Source organism: Bufo bufo, unplaced genomic scaffold (genome assembly GCF_905171765.1).
Source record: "Bufo bufo unplaced genomic scaffold, aBufBuf1.1, whole genome shotgun sequence".
NCBI lineage: Eukaryota > Metazoa > Chordata > Amphibia > Anura > Bufonidae > Bufo > Bufo bufo.
In genome coordinates, this window is record NW_024400221.1 from 14,249 (window position 1) to 36,453 (window position 22,205).

The following is a 22,205-nucleotide window of genomic DNA, read 5'->3' on the forward strand; positions in this document are numbered from 1 at the left end:
TCTAATATAGGGCACAACTGGGATTAGACGTGCATAAGTGACTGTCACATTTAGGCCAGAAATACGGCTTTTTGGTTACTGGGTTGAAAAAACCCTCTGATATACTGCACATCTGGGATTTGACGTGCATAACTGATTGTCACATTTAGGCCAGAATTACAGCTTTTTGGTTACTGGTGTGAAAAAACTCTGTGATATACTGCACATCTGGGATTAGACGTGCATAAGTTACTGTGAAATTTAGGCCACAAATACTGAGTTAAAAAAATAATAATTTAGTGCAATACCCTACATCAGGGTTTTTATTGGCGGTTAATTATTTTTAACAGACTTAACCACTTTTTACTTTGCTTTGTGAACGCTAACTATGAGGCAAACATCTAATAAGGGACGCGGTCGTGGTGGTGGTGTTAAAGGAGCTTCTGGTGCAGGGAGAGGACGTGGCCGTTCTGCCACAGCTACACGTCCTACTGAAACTAGTACCTCAGGTCCCAGAAGCCGCCAGAATCTACAGAAATATTTGGTCGGGCCTAATGCATTTCTAAGGATGGTAAAGCCTGAGCAAGTACAGGCGCTAGTCAATTGGGTGGCCGACAGTGGATCCAGCACGTTCACATTATCTCCCACCCAGACTTCTGCAGAAAGCGCACAGGTGGCGCCTGAAACTCATGCCCATCAGTCTGTCACATCACCCCCGTGCATATCGGGGAACCTGTCTGAGCCTCAAGTCATGCAGCAGTCTCTTATGCTGTTTGAAGACTCTGCTGGCAGGGTTTCCCAAGGGCATCCACCTAGCCCTTCCCCAGGGGTGGAAGACATAGAATGCACTGATGCACAACCACTTATGTTTCCTGATGAGGACATGGGAATACCACCTCAGCACGTCTCTGATGATGACAAAACACAGGTGCCAACTGCTGCATCTTTCTGCAGTGTGCAGACCGAAAAGGAGGTCAGGGAGGAAGACTGGGTGGAAGACGATGCAGGGGACGATGAGGTCCTAGACCCCACATGGAATGAAGGTCGTGCCACTGACTTTCAGAGTTCGGAGGAAGAGGCAGTCGTGAGACTGAGCCAAAAGCGTAGCAAAGGAGGGAGCAGGGTGCAAAAGCAGAGCAGCCGTCGCCAAAACAGTTTGCCTGCTACTGGCCACCGTCACCAGGGACCGAGCACACCAAAGGCAGCTTCAAGGAGTTCCCTGGCATGGCACACAATGTGCTGATGACAATACCCGAGTGGTTTGCACGCTGTGCCATCAGAGCCTGAAGCGAGGCATTAACGTTCTGAACCTTAGCACAACCTGCATGACCAGGCATCAACATGCGAGACACGGGCTGCAGTGGAGTAAGCACCTTCAAAACCAAGAACGGGCTCAGGCCCCTCCTGCTCCCTCTTCTGCCTCGGCCTTTTCCTCCGCCTCTGGAGGAACTTTGGCACCTGCCGCCCAGCAAATAGAGGATGTGCCACCAACAACACCACCTCCGTCACCAAGCATCTCCACCATGTCACACGGAAGTGTTCAGCTCTCCATTTCACAAACCTTTGAGAGAAAGCGTAAATTCCAACCTAGCCACCCTCGATCCCTGGCCCTGAATGCCAACATTTCTAAACTACTGGCCTTTGAAATGCTGTCATTCAGGCTGGTGGAGACGGAAAGGTTCAAACAGCTCATGTTGCTTGCTGTCCCACAGTACGTCGTTCCCAGCCGCCACTACTTCTCCAGGAGAGCCGTGCCCTCTCTGCACAACCAAGTATCGAATAAAATCAAGTGTGCACTGCGCAACGCCACCTGTGGCAAAGTCCACCTAACCACAGATACGTGGACCAGTAAGCACGGCCAGGGACGCTATATCTCCCTAACTGCACACTGGGTAAAGGCAGTGGCGGCTGGGCCCCAGGCGGAGAGCTGTTTGGCGCACGTCCTTCCGCCGCCAAGGATCGCAGGGCATCATTCTTTGCCTCCTGTTGCCTCCTCTTCCTACTCGGCTTCCTCCTCCTCTTCTAACACATCCTCATCCGGTTAGCGACAGACCTTCACCACCAACTTCAGCACAGCTAGCGGTAAACGTCAGCAGGCCGTTCTGAAACTGATGTGTTTGGGGGACAGGCCCCACACCGCGCAGGAGTTGTGGCGGGGTATTGAACAACAGACCGACGAGTGGTTGCTGCCAGTGAGCCTCAAGTCCGGCCTGGTGGTGTGCGATAATGGGCGAAATCTCGTTGCAGCTCTGGGACTAGCTGGTTTGACGCACATCCCTTGCCTGGCACATGTGCTGAATTTGGTGGTGCATAAATTCATTCACAACTACCCCGACATGTCAGAGCTGCTGCATAATGTGCGGGCCGTCTGTGTGCGCTTCCGGCGTTCTCATCCTGCCGCCGCTCGGCTGTCTGCTCTACAGCGTAACTTCAGCCTTCCGCTCACTGCCTCATATGCGACGTGCCCACCAGGTGGAACTCCACCTTGTGCATGCTGGAGAGACTGTGCGAGCAGCAGCAGGCCATAGTGGAGTTTCACCTGCAGCACGCACGGGTGAGTCGCACTGCGGAACAGCACCACTTCATTACCAATGACTGGGCCTCCATGCGAGACCTGTGTGCCCTGTTGCGCTGTTTCGAGTACTCCACCAACATGGCTAGTGGCGATGACACCGTTATCAGCGTTACAATACCACTTCTATGTCTCCTTGAGAAAACACTTAGGGCGATGATGGGAGAGGATGTGGCCCAGGACGAGGAGGATGAAGAGGGGTCATCTCTAACACTTTCAGGCCAGTCTTTTAGAAGTGGCTCAGAAAGAGGATTTTTGCAACAGCAGAGGCCAGGTACAAATTTGGCCAGCCAGGGCCCACTACTGGAGAACGAGGAGGAGGAGGATAAGGAGGAGCATGGGGATGAAGCATGTTCACAGCGAGGTGGCATCCAACGCAGCTCAGGCCCATCACTGGTGCGTGGCTGGGGGGATACGGAGGATGCAGACGATATGCCTCCCACAGAGGACAGCTTGTCCTTACTTCTGGGCAGCCTTGCATACATGAGCGACTACATGCTGCAGTGCCTGCGCAACGACAGCAGAGTTGCCCACAATTTAACGTGTGCTGACTACTGGGTGGCCACCCTGCTGGATCCCCGTTACAAAGACAATGTGCCGTCCTTAATTCCCTCATTGGAGCGTGATCGGAAGATGCGCGACTATAGGCGCACGCTGGTAGACGCGCTTATGAGAGCATTTCCGACTGATGCCGGGGTCAAGTGGAAGCACAAGGCAAAGGCAGGGGAGGAGGAAGAGGTCGCCAACGCAGCTGTGTCAGCGCCAGCACCTCAGAAGGCAGGGTTAGCATGGCCGACATGTGGAAAAGCTTTGTCACCTCGGCCCAACAACCGGCCCCTACTGCTGATATGTGTTAGCAGGACGCAGCATTTGAACAACATGGTGGAACAGTACCTGTGCACACGCCTGCACGTACTGACTGATGGTTCTGTCCCATTCAAATTCTGGGTCTCCAAATTGTCCACATGGCCGGAGCTTGCCCTGTATGCCTTGGAGGTGCTGGCCTGCCCTGCAGCCAGTGTACTCTCTGAACGTGTATTTAGCACGGCAGGAGGCGGCATTACAGACAGACGCAACCGCCTGTCCACAGCCAACGTGGACAAGCTCACGTTCATTAAAATGAACCAGGCTTGGATCCCTCAGGACTTGTCTGTACCTTGTGCAGAATAGACAGTTCTAACAGCCTCAACCATCCATCCTTGTACTCAAGTGCACTTATTCCTTTTTTTTTTATATGTCCCAATATGTAAAAATGCAAAAAAACACACATCTGTTGGCTACCTCTTCCTCCTTTGCCGCCGCTTCCACATAGACCGCCACGTGAGCCTACACGGCCACATCCACCCATTCACCGCCTCCTCAACCTCTTCCTCCTACATCATTCCTAATTTTTATTTTTTTAAGGTCTTTTATGTTTTTTTAATTCATTTCCCTATCCACATTTGTTTGCAGAGCATTTGCCATGCTCTTAAGCACATTTTGCTGCCTTTTGCAGCCCTCTATCTCTTTCCATGACATTTTTACAGCCATTTTAGTGCTCAAAACTTTGGGTCCCCATTGAATTGAATGGGGTTCGGGTTCGGGTCAAGTTCAGGTCAAGTACGGGTCCCGAAACCGTTTTTTTTTTTTTCACGTTCGGCCGAACTTGCCGAACCTGAACATCCAGGTGTGCGCTCAACTCTAATCATCTCTATTATTGAGATTAACGGAAGATTCTGGAGAAGATGAAGTTATCTGTACTACGTATTTAATCTCTTGAATTTAAATGAAAAGGAGACCAATATCAGATGGAAATATATCATTCTATTCAGTATTGTTGTGTAAAAAAATGCATGTTTTAAAATCAATTTTGAAGCTTTGTCATTGGCCAACTAAACCTGTTTTTCTTTCAGATACTAAAGGAGGAACTCCAGGGTCAACAGGTAAAGTATATAAATATATAGGTCATGTATGTAAATGATTGATGAGCTTTACTTGCAGTACTCTGCCTGACTGCATGGAGTTCTGTTAACAGGACATATGTCCACATCATAATAATACCTTTCTTTACTTAATAATAGGTAGCTGGTCTTATCAATTTGGGGGAAATCAGCCGGCGAATGGACTTGGTAAGTTTTTAAAAAAGACAATGCTGTGAATATGAATTAATGCAACACCAAAAATACATATTTTAAGACTTAAAGATTGATTAGAAGGGCGCCGGATTGTTAGATGGGAGGCAACAGAGAAAGTTTCTACAGTAGTCTAGGTAGGAGATGATGAGGGCATGTACAATCATTTTTTCAGACTCTTGGTTGAGGAATGTGTGGATCTGAGAGCAATTTTTCAGTTAGCGGCTGTAGGCGGTGGAAAAGGCTTAAATGTGTGGTTTAAAGGACAGAGCGGAATCAAAGCTTACCAAAAGACAACTAACTTATAGGACCTGGAACAACATGGAGCCATTGACTCTGCTAGATAGGTCTGTTGGGGAACTGAGTTAGATGGGGGAAAGATAAATTCTGTTTTCTCCATAATACATTCAGTTTTCACTTGGCCCCAGGAGACGGACAAGTCTGTAATGTCAAAGAACGAGAGAGTGTGTAACAGAAGGGAGAGGTCCAGGAGTTGGAGAAGGCCAGAGTAATGTAATTTGTCTTGGCAGTTAGCAGATCGTTGGTGAATTTGGTAGGGTAGATTCAGTTGAGTGGTAGGGTCGGCGGCCAGACTGTAGCCGGTCAAACAAAGAGTGAGATGAGAGGTGGAAAGAGAATTCAAAGTGGGCATGTTGTTCAAGTGCAGTTTTGAGAAAAAAAAGGAGTAGTAATATGTGGTGACAGCTGTCCATATCTATCTATCTATCTATCTATCTATCTATCTATCTATCTATCTATCTATCATAGAGCAAAAGAAGGCAGCACTCCAAATAATGATGAAAAAGTGGACGGTTTATTCACTCATCAGCAACGTTTCAGCTCTCTCTATGGAGCCTTTTTCCAGCTGAGTAACATGTGCAAAATTACCTGCACTATTTATATATGTAATTTTGCACATGTTACTCAGCTGGAAAAAGGCTCCATAGAGAGAGCTGAAACGTTGCTGATGAGTGAATAAACCGTCCACTTTTTCATCATTATTTGGAGTGCTGCCTTCTTTTGCTCTATTATCCATACTTGAGATCTTGGTCGCAGGTCTCTCAGGAGGATATTTTTGCACCCGTTTGTTTTTTGTGTGCTGCTTCTTTCCTTTCTGTTTTGTATCTATCTATCTATCTATCTATCCATTCATCTATTTTTCTATATGTTTGTCTGTCTATCTATCTTTCAATCTATAATATATCATCTCTATTATTGAGATTAACTAAATATTCTGAAGATGGTTAAGTTATCTGTACTATTTGTTCTCTTGACTTTAAAGGAAAGGAGACCAGTATCAGATTTAATTTAATTTTATTCAGTATTGTTGTGTAATATAAAAAAAAAAAACATTTCAAAAACAATTTTGAATCTCTAGTCGGTGGCAAACAAAACCTGTTTTTCTTTCAGGTATAAATGGAGGAATTCCAGGTTCAACAGGTAAAGTCTATAAATATGTGTGTAAATGATTGGTGATTTTTACTTGCAGTACCCTGCCTGACCAATAGGGTTGCTATTAACAGGACATATACCAACATAACAATATTAATACTTTAGTAATAGTAATGCAAAGCAAAATTAAAGATTACCCAAAGATAGCGGCTGATGGGACCAGAGAAGAGCATGGAGCCATTGACTGTGATAGATAGGTCTGTTGGGGGGCTGAGGTGGAGGAAGATAAATTCTTGTTTTAAGTTAGCCACAGGAGATGGCCAACTCTGTAATGGCAAAGGTTGAGAGAGTGTGTAAAAGAAGGGAGAGGTCAACTGTGTCAATGACAGAGGACAGATCCTGGAGGAGGAGGACAAAGTTATGTCATTTGTCTTGGTAGTTAGCAGATCGTTGGTAAATTTGGTAGGGTAGTTTCAGTTGAGTGGTAGGGTCAGAAACCAGACGGTAGCCTGTAAAACAAGAAGTGAGATGAGAGGTGGCAAGACAATTCAAAGTTCATTTGTTCAAGTGTACTTTTGGGAAAAACAGGAGTAGTAATATAGTGAGACAGCTGTCTATAACTATCTATCTATCTATCTGTCTGTTTTTCTATCTATCATATATACATTTGGTGCTCATACACATACTACCGGAACATCCTTTTATGGGTATGCAATACGTCAAATATAAGAATGTACGCAGTTGTGCCGAATGACCCTGAATGAGACAGAACATTTGTTCTAGTTCTGGGAGATAAGAATTAATGCAACAGCATAAATGCATATTTTAAGACTTAAAGATTGATTAGAAGGGCGTCAGAGTGTTAGATGGGAGGCAACAGAGAAAGTTGCTACATTAGTCTAGGTAGGAGATGATGAGGGCATGAACAAGCATTTTTGCACACTCTTGCAATTTTTCAGTTAGCGGCTGTAGGCGGTGGAAAAGGCTTAAATGTGTGGTTTGAAGGACAGAGCGGAATCAAAGCTTACCAAAAGACAACTGAGTTATAGGACCTGGAACGGAGCCATTGACTCTGATAGATAGGTCTGTTGGGGGAATGAGTTAGATTAGGGAAAGATAAATTCTGTTTCGTACATAAGACATTCTGTTTTCACTTGGCCCCAGGAGACGGACAAGTCTGTAATGTCAAAGAACGAGAGAGTGTGTAACAGAAGGGAGAGGTCCAGGAGCTTGAGAAGGCCAGAGTAATGTAATTTGTCCTGGCAGTTAGCAGATCGTTGGTGAATTTGGTAAGGTAGATTCAGTTGAGTGGTAGGGTCGGCGGCCAGACTGTAGCCGGTCAAACAAAGAGTGAGATGAGAGGTGGAAAGAGAATTCAAAGTGGGCATGTTGTTCAAGTGCAGTTTTGAGAAAAAAAAGGAGTAGTAATATGAGGTGACAGCTGTCCATATCTATCTCTATCTATCTATCTATCTATCTATCTATCTATCATAGAGCAAAAGAAGGCAGCACTCCAAATAATGATGAAAAAGTGGACGGTTTATTCACTCATCAGCAACGTTTCAGCTCTCTCTATGGAGCCTTTTTCCAGCTGAGTAACATGTGCAAAATTACCTGCACTATTTATATATGTAATTTTGCACATGTTACTCAGCTGGAAAAAGGCTCCATAGAGAGAGCTGAAACGTTGCTGATGAGTGAATAAACCGTCCACTTTTTCATCATTATTTGGAGTGCTGCCTTCTTTTGCTCTATTATCCATACTTGAGATCTTGGTCGCAGGTCTCTCAGGAGGATATTTTTGCACCCGTTTGTTTTTTGTGTGCTGCTTCTTTCCTTTCTGTTTTGTATCTATCTATCTATCTATCTATCCATCCATCTATTTTTCTATCTGTTTGTCTGTCTATCTATCTTTCAATCTATAATATATCATCTCTATTATTGAGATTAACTAAATATTCTGAAGATGGTTAAGTTATCTGTACTATTTGTTCTCTTGACTTTAAAGGAAAGGAGACCAGTATCAGATTTAATTTAATTTTATTCAGTATTGTTGTGTAATATAAAAAAAAAAAAACATTTCAAAAACAATTTTGAATCTCTAGTCGGTGGCAAACAAAACCTGTTTTTCTTTCAGGTATAAATGGAGGAATTCCAGGTTCAACAGGTAAAGTCTATAAATATGTGTGTAAATGATTGGTGATTTTTACTTGCAGTACCCTGCCTGACCAATAGGGTTGCTATTAACAGGACATATACCAACATAACAATATTAATACTTTAGTAATAGTAATGCAAAGCAAAATTAAAGATTACCCAAAGATAGCGGCTGATGGGACCAGAGAAGAGCATGGAGCCATTGACTGTGATAGATAGGTCTGTTGGGGGGCTGAGGTGGAGGAAGATAAATTCTTGTTTTAAGTTAGCCACAGGAGATGGCCAACTCTGTAATGGCAAAGGTTGAGAGAGTGTGTAAAAGAAGGGAGAGGTCAACTGTGTCAATGACAGAGGACAGATCCTGGAGGAGGAGGACAAAGTTATGTCATTTGTCTTGGTAGTTAGCAGATCGTTGGTGAATTTGGTAGGGTAGTTTCAGTTGAGTGGTAGGGTCAGAAACCAGACGGTAGCCTGTAAAACAAGAAGTGAGATGAGAGGTGGCAAGACAATTCAAAGTTCACTTGTTCAAGTGTTCTTTTGGGAAAAACAGGAGTAGTAATATAGTGAGACAGCTGTCTATAACTATCTATCTATCTATCTATCTGTCTGTTTTTCTATCTATCATATATACATTTGGTGCTCATACACATACTACCGGAACATCCTTTTATGGGTATGCAATACGTCAAATATAAGAATGTACGCAGTTGTGCCGAATGACCCTGAATGAGACAGAACATTTGTTCTAGTTCTGGGAGAGAAGAATTAATGCAACAGCATAAATGCATATTTTAAGACTTAAAGATTGATTAGAAGGGCGTTAGAGTGTTAGATGGGAGGCAACAGAGAAAGTTGCTACAGTAGTCTAGGTAGGAGATGATGAGGGCATGAACAAGCATTTTTGCACACTCTTGCAATTTTTCAGTTAGCGGCTGTAGGCGGTGGAAAAGGCTTAAATGTGTGGTTTGAAGGACAGAGCGGAATCAAAGCTTACCAAAAGACAACTGAGTTATAGGACCTGGAACGGAGCCATTGACTCTGATAGATAGGTCTGTTGGGGGACTGAGTTAGATTAGGGAAAGATAAATTCTGTTTCGTACATAAGACATTCTGTTTTCACTTGGCCCCAGGAGACGGACAAGTCTGTAATGTCAAAGAACGAGAGAGTGTGTAACAGAAGGGAGAGGTCCAGGAGCTGGAGAAGGCCAGAGTAATGTAATTTGTCCTGGCAGTTAGCAGATCGTTGGTGAATTTGGTAAGGTAGATTCAGTTGAGTGGTAGGGTCGGCGGCCAGACTGTAGCCGGTCAAACAAAGAATGAGATGAGAGGTGGAAAGAGAATTCAAAGTGGGCATGTTGTTCAAGTGCAGTTTTGAGAAAAAAAAGGAGTAGTAATATGAGGTGACAGCTGTCCATATCTATCTATCTATCTATCTATCTATCTATCTATCATAGAGCAAAAGAAGGCAGCACTCCAAATAATGATGAAAAAGTGGACGGTTTATTCACTCATCGGCAACGTTTCAGCTCTCTCTATGGAGCCTTTTTCCAGCTGAGTAACATGTGCAAAATTACCTGCACTATTTATATATGTAATTTTGCACATGTTACTCAGCTGGAAAAAGGCTCCATAGAGAGAGCTGAAACGTTGCTGATGAGTGAATAAACCGTCCACTTTTTCATCATTATTTGGAGTGCTGCCTTCTTTTGCTCTATTATCCATACTTGAGATCTTGGTCGCAGGTCTCTCAGGAGGATATTTTTGCACCCGTTTGTTTTTTGTGTGCTGCTTCTTTCCTTTCTGTTTTGTATCTATCTATCTATCTATCTATCCATCCATCTATTTTTCTATCTGTTTGTCTGTCTATCTATCTTTCAATCTATAATATATCATCTCTATTATTGAGATTAACTAAATATTCTGAAGATGGTTAAGTTATCTGTACTATTTGTTCTCTTGACTTTAAAGGAAAGGAGACCAGTATCAGATTTAATTTAATTTTATTCAGTATTGTTGTGTAATATATAAAAAAAAAACATTTCAAAAACAATTTTGAATCTCTAGTCGGTGGCAAACAAAACCTGTTTTTCTTTCAGGTATAAATGGAGGAATTCCAGGTTCAACAGGTAAAGTCGATAAATATGTGTGTAAATGATTGGTGATTTTTACTTGCAGTACCCTGCCTGACCAATAGGGTTGCTATTAACAGGACATATACCAACATAACAATATTAATACTTTAGTAATAGTAATGCAAAGCAAAATTAAAGATTACCCAAAGATAGCGGCTGATGGGACCAGAGAAGAGCATGGAGCCATTGACTGTGATAGATAGGTCTGTTGGGGGGCTGAGGTGGAGGAAGATAAATTCTTGTTTTAAGTTAGCCACAGGAGATGGCCAACTCTGTAATGGCAAAGGTTGAGAGAGTGTGTAAAAGAAGGGAGAGGTCAACTGTGTCAATGACAGAGGACAGATCCTGGAGGAGGAGGACAAAGTTATGTCATTTGTCTTGGTAGTTAGCAGATCGTTGGTGAATTTGGTAGGGTAGTTTCAGTTGAGTGGTAGGGTCAGAAACCAGACGGTAGCCTGTAAAACAAGAAGTGAGATGAGAGGTGGCAAGACAATTCAAAGTTCACTTGTTCAAGTGTACTTTTGGGAAAAACAGGAGTAGTAATATAGTGAGACAGCTGTCTATAACTATCTATCTATCTATCTGTCTGTTTTTCTATCTATCATATATACATTTGGTGCTCATACACATACTACCGGAACATCCTTTTATGGGTATGCAATACGTCAAATATAAGAATGTACGCAGTTGTGCCGAATGACCCTGAATGAGACAGAACATTTGTTCTAGTTCTGGGAGATAAGAATTAATGCAACAGCATAAATGCATATTTTAAGACTTAAAGATTGATTAGAAGGGCGTCAGAGTGTTAGATGGGAGGCAACAGAGAAAGTTGCTACAGTAGTCTAGGTAGGAGATGATGAGGGCATGAACAAGCATTTTTGCACACTCTTGCAATTTTTCAGTTAGCGGCTGTAGGCGGTGGAAAAGGCTTAAATGTGTGGTTTGAAGGACAGAGCGGAATCAAAGCTTACCAAAAGACAACTGAGTTATAGGACCTGGAACGGAGCCATTGACTCTGATAGATAGGTCTGTTGGGGGACTGAGTTAGATTAGGGAAAGATAAATTCTGTTTCGTACATAAGACATTCTGTTTTCACTTGGCCCCAGGAGACGGACAAGTCTGTAATGTCAAAGAACGAGAGAGTGTGTAACAGAAGGGAGAGGTCCAGGAGCTGGAGAAGGCCAGAGTAATGTAATTTGTCCTGGCAGTTAGCAGATCGTTGGTGAATTTGGTAAGGTAGATTCAGTTGAGTGGTAGGGTCGGCGGCCAGACTGTAGCCGGTCAAACAAAGAGTGAGATGAGAGGTGGAAAGAGAATTCAAAGTTGGCATGTTGTTCAAGTGCAGTTTTGAGAAAAAAAAGGAGTAGTAATATGAGGTGACAGCTGTCCATATCTATCTATCTATCTATCTATCTATCTATCTATCTATAATAGAGCAAAAGAAGGCAGCACTCCAAATAATGATGAAAAAGTGGACGGTTTATTCACTCATCAGCAACGTTTCAGCTCTCTCTATGGAGCCTTTTTCCAGCTGAGTAACATGTGCAAAATTACCTGCACTATTTATATATGTAATTTTGCACATGTTACTCAGCTGGAAAAAGGCTCCATAGAGAGAGCTGAAACGTTGCTGATGAGTGAATAAACCGTCCACTTTTTCATCATTATTTGGAGTGCTGCCTTCTTTTGCTCTATTATCCATACTTGAGATCTTGGTCGCAGGTCTCTCAGGAGGATATTTTTGCACCCGTTTGTTTTTTGTGTGCTGCTTCTTTCCTTTCTGTTTTGTATCTATCTATCTATCTATCTATCTATCTATCCATCCATCTATTTTTCTATCTGTTTGTCTGTCTATCTATCTTTCAATCTATAATATATCATCTCTATTATTGAGATTAACTAAATATTCTGAAGATGGTTAAGTTATCTGTACTATTTGTTCTCTTGACTTTAAAGGAAAGGAGACCAGTATCAGATTTAATTTAATTTTATTCAGTATTGTTGTGTAATATATAAAAAAAAAACATTTCAAAAACAATTTTGAATCTCTAGTCGGTGGCAAACAAAACCTGTTTTTCTTTCAGGTATAAATGGAGGAATTCCAGGTTCAACAGGTAAAGTCTATAAATATGTGTGTAAATGATTGGTGATTTTTACTTGCAGTACCCTGCCTGACCAATAGGGTTGCTATTAACAGGACATATACCAACATAACAATATTAATACTTTAGTAATAGTAATGCAAAGCAAAATTAAAGATTACCCAAAGATAGCGGCTGATGGGACCAGAGAAGAGCATGGAGCCATTGACTGTGATAGATAGGTCTGTTGGGGGGCTGAGGTGGAGGAAGATAAATTCTTGTTTTAAGTTAGCCACAGGAGATGGCCAACTCTGTAATGGCAAAGGTTGAGAGAGTGTGTAAAAGAAGGGAGAGGTCAACTGTGTCAATGACAGAGGACAGATCCTGGAGGAGGAGGACAAAGTTATGTCATTTGTCTTGGTAGTTAGCAGATCGTTGGTGAATTTGGTAGGGTAGTTTCAGTTGAGTGGTAGGGTCAGAAACCAGACGGTAGCCTGTAAAACAAGAAGTGAGATGAGAGGTGGCAAGACAATTCAAAGTTCACTTGTTCAAGTGTACTTTTGGGAAAAACAGGAGTAGTAATATAGTGAGACAGCTGTCTATAACTATCTATCTATCTATCTATCTGTCTGTTTTTCTATCTATCATATATACATTTGGTGCTCATACACATACTACCGGAACATCCTTTTATGGGTATGCAATACGTCAAATATAAGAATGTACGCAGTTGTGCCGAATGACCCTGAATGAGACAGAACATTTGTTCTAGTTCTGGGAGATAAGAATTAATGCAACAGCATAAATGCATATTTTAAGACTTAAAGATTGATTAGAAGGGCGTCAGAGTGTTAGATGGGAGGCAACAGAGAAAGTTGCTACAGTAGTCTAGGTAGGAGATGATGAGGGCATGAACAAGCATTTTTGCACACTCTTGCAATTTTTCAGTTAGCGGCTGTAGGCGGTGGAAAAGGCTTAAATGTGTGGTTTGAAGGACAGAGCGGAATCAAAGCTTACCAAAAGACAACTGAGTTATAGGACCTGGAACGGAGCCATTGACTCTGATAGATAGGTCTGTTGGGGGACTGAGTTAGATTAGGGAAAGATAAATTCTGTTTCGTACATAAGACATTCTGTTTTCACTTGGCCCCAGGAGACGGACAAGTCTGTAATGTCAAAGAACGAGAGAGTGTGTAACAGAAGGGAGAGGTCCAGGAGCTGGAGAAGGCCAGAGTAATGTAATTTGTCCTGGCAGTTAGCAGATCGTTGGTGAATTTAGTAAGGTAGATTCAGTTGAGTGGTAGGGTCGGCGGCCAGACTGTAGCCGGTCAAACAAAGAGTGAGATGAGAGGTGGAAAGAGAATTCAAAGTGGGCATGTTGTTCAAGTGCAGTTTTGAGAAAAAAAAGGAGTAGTAATATGAGGTGACAGCTGTCCATATCTATCTATCTATCTATCTATCTATCTATCTATCTATCTATCATAGAGCAAAAGAAGGCAGCACTCCAAATAATGATGAAAAAGTGGACGGTTTATTCACTCATCAGCAACGTTTCAGCTCTCTCTATGGAGCCTTTTTCCAGCTGAGTAACATGTGCAAAATTACCTGCACTATTTATATATGTAATTTTGCACATGTTACTCAGCTGGAAAAAGGCTCCATAGAGAGAGCTGAAACGTTGCTGATGAGTGAATAAACCGTCCACTTTTTCATCATTATTTGGAGTGCTGCCTTCTTTTGCTCTATTATCCATACTTGAGATCTTGGTCGCAGGTCTCTCAGGAGGATATTTTTGCACCCGTTTGTTTTTTGTGTGCTGCTTCTTTCCTTTCTGTTTTGTATCTATCTATCTATCTATCTATCTATCTATCCATCTATTTTTCTATATGTTTGTCTGTCTATCTATCTTTCAATCTATAATATATCATCTCTATTATTGAGATTAACTAAATATTCTGAAGATGGTTAAGTTATCTGTACTATTTGTTCTCTTGACTTTAAAGGAAAGGAGACCAGTATCAGATTTAATTTAATTTTATTCAGTATTGTTGTGTAATATATAAAAAAAAACATTTCAAAAACAATTTTGAATCTCTAGTCGGTGGCAAACAAAACCTGTTTTTCTTTCAGGTATAAATGGAGGAATTCCAGGTTCAACAGGTAAAGTCTATAAATATGTGTGTAAATGATTGGTGATTTTTACTTGCAGTACCCTGCCTGACCAATAGGGTTGCTATTAACAGGACATATACCAACATAACAATATTAATACTTTAGTAATAGTAATGCAAAGCAAAATTAAAGATTACCCAAAGATAGCGGCTGATGGGACCAGAGAAGAGCATGGAGCCATTGACTGTGATAGATAGGTCTGTTGGGGGGCTGAGGTGGAGGAAGATAAATTCTTGTTTTAAGTTAGCCACAGGAGATGGCCAACTCTGTAATGGCAAAGGTTGAGAGAGTGTGTAAAAGAAGGGAGAGGTCAACTGTGTCAATGACAGAGGACAGATCCTGGAGGAGCAGGACAAAGTTATTTAATTTGTCTTGGTAGTTAGCAGATCGTTGGTGAATTTGGTAGGGTAGTTTCAGTTGAGTGGTAGGGTCAGAAACCAGACGGTAGCCTGTAAAACAAGAAGTGAGATGAGAGGTGGCAAGACAATTCAAAGTTCACTTGTTCAAGTGTACTTTTGGGAAAAACAGTAGTAGTAATATAGTGAGACAGCTGTCTATAACTATCTATCTATCTATCTGTCTGTTTTTCTATCTATCATATATACATTTGGTGCTCATACACATACTACCGGAACATCCTTTTATGGGTATGCAATACGTCAAATATAAGAATGTACGCAGTTGTGCCGAATGACCCTGAATGAGACAGAACATTTGTTCTAGTTCTGGGAGATAAGAATTAATGCAACAGCATAAATGCATATTTTAAGACTTAAAGATTGATTAGAAGGGCGTTAGAGTGTTAGATGGGAGGCAACAGAGAAAGTTGCTACAGTAGTCTAGGTAGGAGATGATGAGGGCATGAACAAGCATTTTTGCACACTCTTGCAATTTTTCAGTTAGCGGCTGTAGGCGGTGGAAAAGGCTTAAATGTGTGGTTTGAAGGACAGAGCGGAATCAAAGCTTACCAAAAGACAACTGAGTTATAGGACCTGGAACGGAGCCATTGACTCTGATAGATAGGTCTGTTGGGGGACTGAGTTAGATTAGGGAAAGATAAATTCTGTTTCGTACATAAGACATTCTGTTTTCACTTGGACCCAGGAGACGGACAAGTCTGTAATGTCAAAGAACGAGAGAGTGTGTAACAGAAGGGAGAGGTCCAGGAGCTGGAGAAGGCCAGAGTAATGTAATTTGTCCTGGCAGTTAGCAGATCGTTGGTGAATTTGGTAAGGTAGATTCAGTTGAGTGGTAGGGTCGGCGGCCAGACTGTAGCCGGTCAAACAAAGAGTGAGATGAGAGGTGGAAAGAGAATTCAAAGTGGGCATGTTGTTCAAGTGCAGTTTTGAGAAAAAAAAGGAGTAGTAATATGAGGTGACAGTTGTCCATATCTATCTATCTATCTATCTATCTATCTATCTATCTATCTATCTATCTATCTATCATAGAGCAAAAGAAGCCAGCACTCCAAATAATGATGAAAAAGTGGACGGTTTATTCACTCATCAGCAACGTTTCAGCTCTCTCTATGGAGCCTTTTTCCAGCTGAGTAACATGTGCAAAATTACCTGCACTATTTATATATGTAATTTTGCACATGTTACTCAGCTGGAAAAAGGCTCCATAGAGAGAGCTGAAACGTTGCTGATGAGTGAATAAACCGTCCACTTTTTCATCATTATTTGGAGTGCTGCCTTCTTTTGCTCTATTATCCATACTTGAGATCTTGGTCGCAGGTCTCTCAGGAGGATATTTTTGCACCCGTTTGTTTTTTGTGTGCTGCTTCTTTCCTTTCTGTTTTGTATCTATCTATCTATCTATCTATCTATCCATCCATCTATTTTTCTATCTGTTTGTCTGTCTATCTATCTTTCAATCTATAATATATCATCTCTATTATTGAGATTAACTAAATATTCTGAAGATGGTTAAGTTATCTGTACTATTTGTTCTCTTGACTTTAAAGGAAAGGAGACCAGTATCAGATTTAATTTAATTTTATTCAGTATTGTTGTGTAATATATAAAAAAAAAACATTTCAAAAACAATTTTGAATCTCTAGTCGGTGGCAAACAAAACCTGTTTTTCTTTCAGGTATAAATGGAGGAATTCCAGGTTCAACAGGTAAAGTCTATAAATATGTGTGTAAATGATTGGTGATTTTTACTTGCAGTACCCTGCCTGACCAATAGGGTTGCTATTAACAGGACATATACCAACATAACAATATTAATACTTTAGTAATAGTAATGCAAAGCAAAATTAAAGATTACCCAAAATTAGCGGCTGATGGGACCAGAGAAGAGCATGGAGCCATTGACTGTGATAGATAGGTCTGTTGGGGGGCTGAGGTGGAGGAAGATAAATTCTTGTTTTAAGTTAGCCACAGGAGATGGCCAACTCTGTAATGGCAAAGGTTGAGAGAGTGTGTAAAAGAAGGGAGAGGTCAACTGTGTCAATGACAGAGGACAGATCCTGGAGGAGGAGGACAAAGTTATGTCATTTGTCTTGGTAGTTAGCAGATCGTTGGTGAATTTGGTAGGGTAGTTTCAGTTGAGTGGTAGGGTCAGAAACCAGACGGTAGCCTGTAAAACAAGAAGTGAGATGAGAGGTGGCAAGACAATTCAAAGTTCACTTGTTCAAGTGTACTTTTGGGAAAACAGGAGTAGTAATATAGTGAGACAGCTGTCTATAACTATCTATCTATCTGTCTGTTTTTCTATCTATCATATATACATTTGGTGCTCATACACATACTACCGGAACATCCTTTTATGGGTATGCAATACGTCAAAAATAAGAATGTACGCAGTTGTGCCGAATGACCCTGAATGAGACAGAACATTTGTTCTAGTTCTGGGAGATAAGAATTAATGCAACAGCATAAATGCATATTTTAAGACTTAAAGATTGATTAGAAGGGCGTCAGAGTGTTAGATGGGAGGCAACAGAGAAAGTTGCTACAGTAGTCTAGGTAGGAGATGATGAGGGCATGAACAAGCATTTTTGCACACTCTTGCAATTTTTCAGTTAGCGGCTGTAGGCGGTGGAAAAGGCTTAAATGTGTGGTTTGAAGGACAGAGCGGAATCAAAGCTTACCAAAAGACAACTGAGTTATAGGACCTGGAACGGAGCCATTGACTCTGATAGATAGGTCTGTTGGGGGACTGAGTTAGATTAGGGAAAGATAAATTCTGTTTCGTACATAAGACATTCTGTTTTCACTTGGCCCCAGGAGACGGACAAGTCTGTAATGTCAAAGAACGAGAGAGTGTGTAACAGAAGGGAGAGGTCCAGGAGCTGGAGAAGGCCAGAGTAATGTAATTTGTCCTGGCAGTTAGCAGATCGTTGGTGAATTTGGTAAGGTAGATTCAGTTGAGTGGTAGGGTCGGCGGCCAGACTGTAGCCGGTCAAACAAAGAGTGAGATGAGAGGTGGAAAGAGAATTCAAAGTGGGCATGTTGTTCAAGTGCAGTTTTGAGAAAAAAAAGGAGTAGTAATATGAGGTGACAGCTGTCCATATCTATCTATCTATCTATCTATCTATCTATCTATCTATCTATCTATCATAGAGCAAAAGAAGGCAGCACTCCAAATAATGATGAAAAAGTGGACGGTTTATTCACTCATCAGCAACGTTTCAGCTCTCTCTATGGAGCCTTTTTCCAGCTGAGTAACATGTGCAAAATTACCTGCACTATTTATATATGTAATTTTGCACATGTTACTCAGCTGGAAAAAGGCTCCATAGAGAGAGCTGAAACGTTGCTGATGAGTGAATAAACCGTCCACTTTTTCATCATTATTTGGAGTGCTGCCTTCTTTTGCTCTATTATCCATACTTGAGATCTTGGTCGCAGGTCTCTCAGGAGGATATTTTTGCACCCGTTTGTTTTTTGTGTGCTGCTTCTTTCCTTTCTGTTTTGTATCTATCTATCTATCTATCTATCTATCTATCATCCATCTATTTTTCTATCTGTTTGTCTGTCTATCTATCTTTCAATCTATAATATATCATCTCTATTATTGAGATTAACTAAATATTCTGAAGATGGTTAAGTTATCTGTACTATTTGTTCTCTTGACTTTAAAGGAAAGGAGACCAGTATCAGATTTAATTTAATTTTATTCAGTATTGTTGTGTAATATATAAAAAAAAACATTTCAAAAACAATTTTGAATCTCTAGTCGGTGGCAAACAAAACCTGTTTTTCTTTCAGGTATAAATGGAGGAATTCCAGGTTCAACAGGTAAAGTCTATAAATATGTGTGTAAATGATTGGTGATTTTTACTTGCAGTACCCTGCCTGACCAATAGGGTTGCTATTAACAGGACATATACCAACATAACAATATTAATACTTTAGTAATAGTAATGCAAAGCAAAAATTTAAGATTACCCAAAGATAGCGGCTGATGGGACCAGAGAAGAGCATGGAGCCATTGACTGTGATAGATAGGTCTGTTGGGGGGCTGAGGTGGAGGAAGATAAATTCTTGTTTTAAGTTAGCCACAGGAGATGGCCAACTCTGTAATGGCAAAGGTTGAGAGAGTGTGTAAAAGAAGGGAGAGGTCAACTGTGTCAATGACAGAGGACAGATCCTGGAGGAGGAGGACAAAGTTATGTCATTTGTCTTGGTAGTTAGCAGATCGTTGGTGAATTTGGTAGGGTAGTTTCAGTTGAGTGGTAGGGTCAGAAACCAGACGGTAGCCTGTAAAACAAGAAGTGAGATGAGAGGTGGCAAGACAATTCAAAGTTCACTTGTTCAAGTGTACTTTTGGGAAAAACAGGAGTAGTAATATAGTGAGACAGCTGTCTATAACTATCTATCTATCTATCTGTCTGTTTTTCTATCTATCATATATACATTTGGTGCTCATACACATACTACCGGAACATCCTTTTATGGGTATGCAATACGTCAAATATAAGAATGTACGCAGTTGTGCCGAATGACCCTGAATGAGACAGAACATTTGTTCTAGTTCTGGGAGATAAGAATTAATGCAACAGCATAAATGCATATTTTAAGACTTAAAGATTGATTAGAAGGGCGTCAGAGTGTTAGATGGGAGGCAACAGAGAAAGTTGCTACAGTAGTCTAGGTAGGAGATGATGAGGGCATGAACAAGCATTTTTGCACACTCTTGCAATTTTTCAGTTAGCGGCTGTAGGCGGTGGAAAAGGCTTAAATGTGTGGTTTGAAGGACAGAGCGGAATCAAAGCTTACCAAAAGACAACTGAGTTATAGGACCTGGAACGGAGCCATTGACTCTGATAGATAGGTCTGTTGGGGGACTGAGTTAGATTAGGGAAAGATAAATTCTGTTTCGTACATAAGACATTCTGTTTTCACTTGGCCCCAGGAGACGGACAAGTCTGTAATGTCAAAGAACGAGAGAGTGTGTAACAGAAGGGAGAGGTCCAGGAGCTGGAGAAGGCCAGAGTAATGTAATTTGTCCTGGCAGTTAGCAGATCGTTGGTGAATTTGGTAAGGTAGATTCAGTTGAGTGGTAGGGTCGGCGGCCAGACTGTAGCCGGTCAAACAAAGAGTGAGATGAGAGGTGGAAAGAGAATTCAAAGTGGGCATGTTGTTCAAGTGCAGTTTTGAGAAAAAAAAGGAGTAGTAATATGAGGTGACAGCTGTCCATATCTATCTATCTATCTATCTATCTATCTATCTATCTATCTATCTATCTATAATAGAGCAAAAGAAGGCAGCACTCCAAATAATGATGAAAAAGTGGACGGTTTATTCACTCATCAGCAACGTTTCAGCTCTCTCTATGGAGCCTTTTTCCAGCTGAGTAACATGTGCAAAATTACCTGCACTATTTATATATGTAATTTTGCACATGTTACTCAGCTGGAAAAAGGCTCCATAGAGAGAGCTGAAACGTTGCTGATGAGTGAATAAACCGTCCACTTTTTCATCATTATTTGGAGTGCTGCCTTCTTTTGCTCTATTATCCATACTTGAGATCTTGGTCGCAGGTCTCTCAGGAGGATATTTTTGCACCCGTTTGTTTTTTGTGTGCTGCTTCTTTCCTTTCTGTTTTGTATCTATCTATCTATCTATCTATCTATCCATCCATCTATTTTTCTATCTGTTTGTCTGTCTATCTATCTTTCAATCTATAATATATCATCTCTATTATTGAGATTAACTAAATATTCTGAAGATGGTTAAGTTATCTGTACTATTTGTTCTCTTGACTTTAAAGGAAAGGAGACCAGTATCAGATTTAATTTAATTTTATTCAGTATTGTTGTGTAATATATAAAAAAAAAACATTTCAAAAACAATTTTGAATCTCTAGTCGGTGGCAAACAAAACCTGTTTTTCTTTCAGGTATAAATGGAGGAATTCCAGGTTCAACAGGTAAAGTCTATAAATATGTGTGTAAATGATTGGTGATTTTTACTTGCAGTACCCTGCCTGACCAATAGGGTTGCTATTAACAGGACATATACCAACATAACAATATTAATACTTTAGTAATAGTAATGCAAAGCAAAATTAAAGATTACCCAAAGATAGCGGCTGATGGGACCAGAGAAGAGCATGGAGCCATTGACTGTGATAGATAGGTCTGTTGGGGGGCTGAGGTGGAGGAAGATAAATTCTTGTTTTAAGTTAGCCACAGGAGATGGCCAACTCTGTAATGGCAAAGGTTGAGAGAGTGTGTAAAAGAAGGGAGAGGTCAACTGTGTCAATGACAGAGGACAGATCCTGGAGGAGGAGGACAAAGTTATGTCATTTGTCTTGGTAGTTAGCAGATCGTTGGTGAATTTGGTAGGGTAGTTTCAGTTGAGTGGTAGGGTCAGAAACCAGACGGTAGCCTGTAAAACAAGAAGTGAGATGAGAGGTGGCAAGACAATTCAAAGTTCACTTGTTCAAGTGTACTTTTGGGAAAAACAGGAGTAGTAATATAGTGAGACAGCTGTCTATAACTATCTATCTATCTATCTATCTGTCTGTTTTTCTATCTATCATATATACATTTGGTGCTCATACACATACTACCGGAACATCCTTTTATGGGTATGCAATACGTCAAATATAAGAATGTACGCAGTTGTGCCGAATGACCCTGAATGAGACAGAACATTTGTTCTAGTTCTGGGAGATAAGAATTAATGCAACAGCATAAATGCATATTTTAAGACTTAAAGATTGATTAGAAGGGCGTCAGAGTGTTAGATGGGAGGCAACAGAGAAAGTTGCTACAGTAGTCTAGGTAGGAGATGATGAGGGCATGAACAAGCATTTTTGCACACTCTTGCAATTTTTCAGTTAGCGGCTGTAGGCGGTGGAAAAGGCTTAAATGTGTGGTTTGAAGGACAGAGCGGAATCAAAGCTTACCAAAAGACAACTGAGTTATAGGACCTGGAACGGAGCCATTGACTCTGATAGATAGGTCTGTTGGGGGACTGAGTTAGATTAGGGAAAGATAAATTCTGTTTCGTACATAAGACATTCTGTTTTCACTTGGACCCAGGAGACGGACAAGTCTGTAATGTCAAAGAACGAGAGAGTGTGTAACAGAAAGGAGAGGTCCAGGAGCTGGAGAAGGCCAGAGTAATGTAATTTGTCCTGGCAGT

General features: G+C 41.2%; 1 long non-coding RNA gene across 3 annotated transcripts in view; it reads left to right on the forward strand.

Annotated features, from left to right (window-relative positions):
• Positions 1-22,205, forward strand: part of LOC120983794 — a 29,643-nt gene that overhangs the window by 2,272 nt on the left and 5,166 nt on the right. Inside the window, exons 2-11 of one of the 3 annotated variants that reach the window (XR_005775210.1) lie at positions 4,444-4,473; positions 4,612-4,659; positions 6,073-6,102; positions 8,192-8,221; positions 10,308-10,337; positions 12,432-12,461; positions 14,559-14,588; positions 16,695-16,724; positions 18,820-18,849; positions 20,953-20,982. This is a non-coding gene — a long non-coding RNA (uncharacterized LOC120983794). Of the gene's footprint in view, positions 1-4,443; positions 4,474-4,611; positions 4,660-6,072; positions 6,103-8,191; positions 8,222-10,307; positions 10,341-12,431; positions 12,487-14,558; positions 14,589-16,694; positions 16,725-18,819; positions 18,850-20,952; positions 20,983-22,205 lie in introns of those variants that run through there. The other 2 variants (XR_005775212.1, XR_005775211.1) reach the window with 2 other exon arrangements.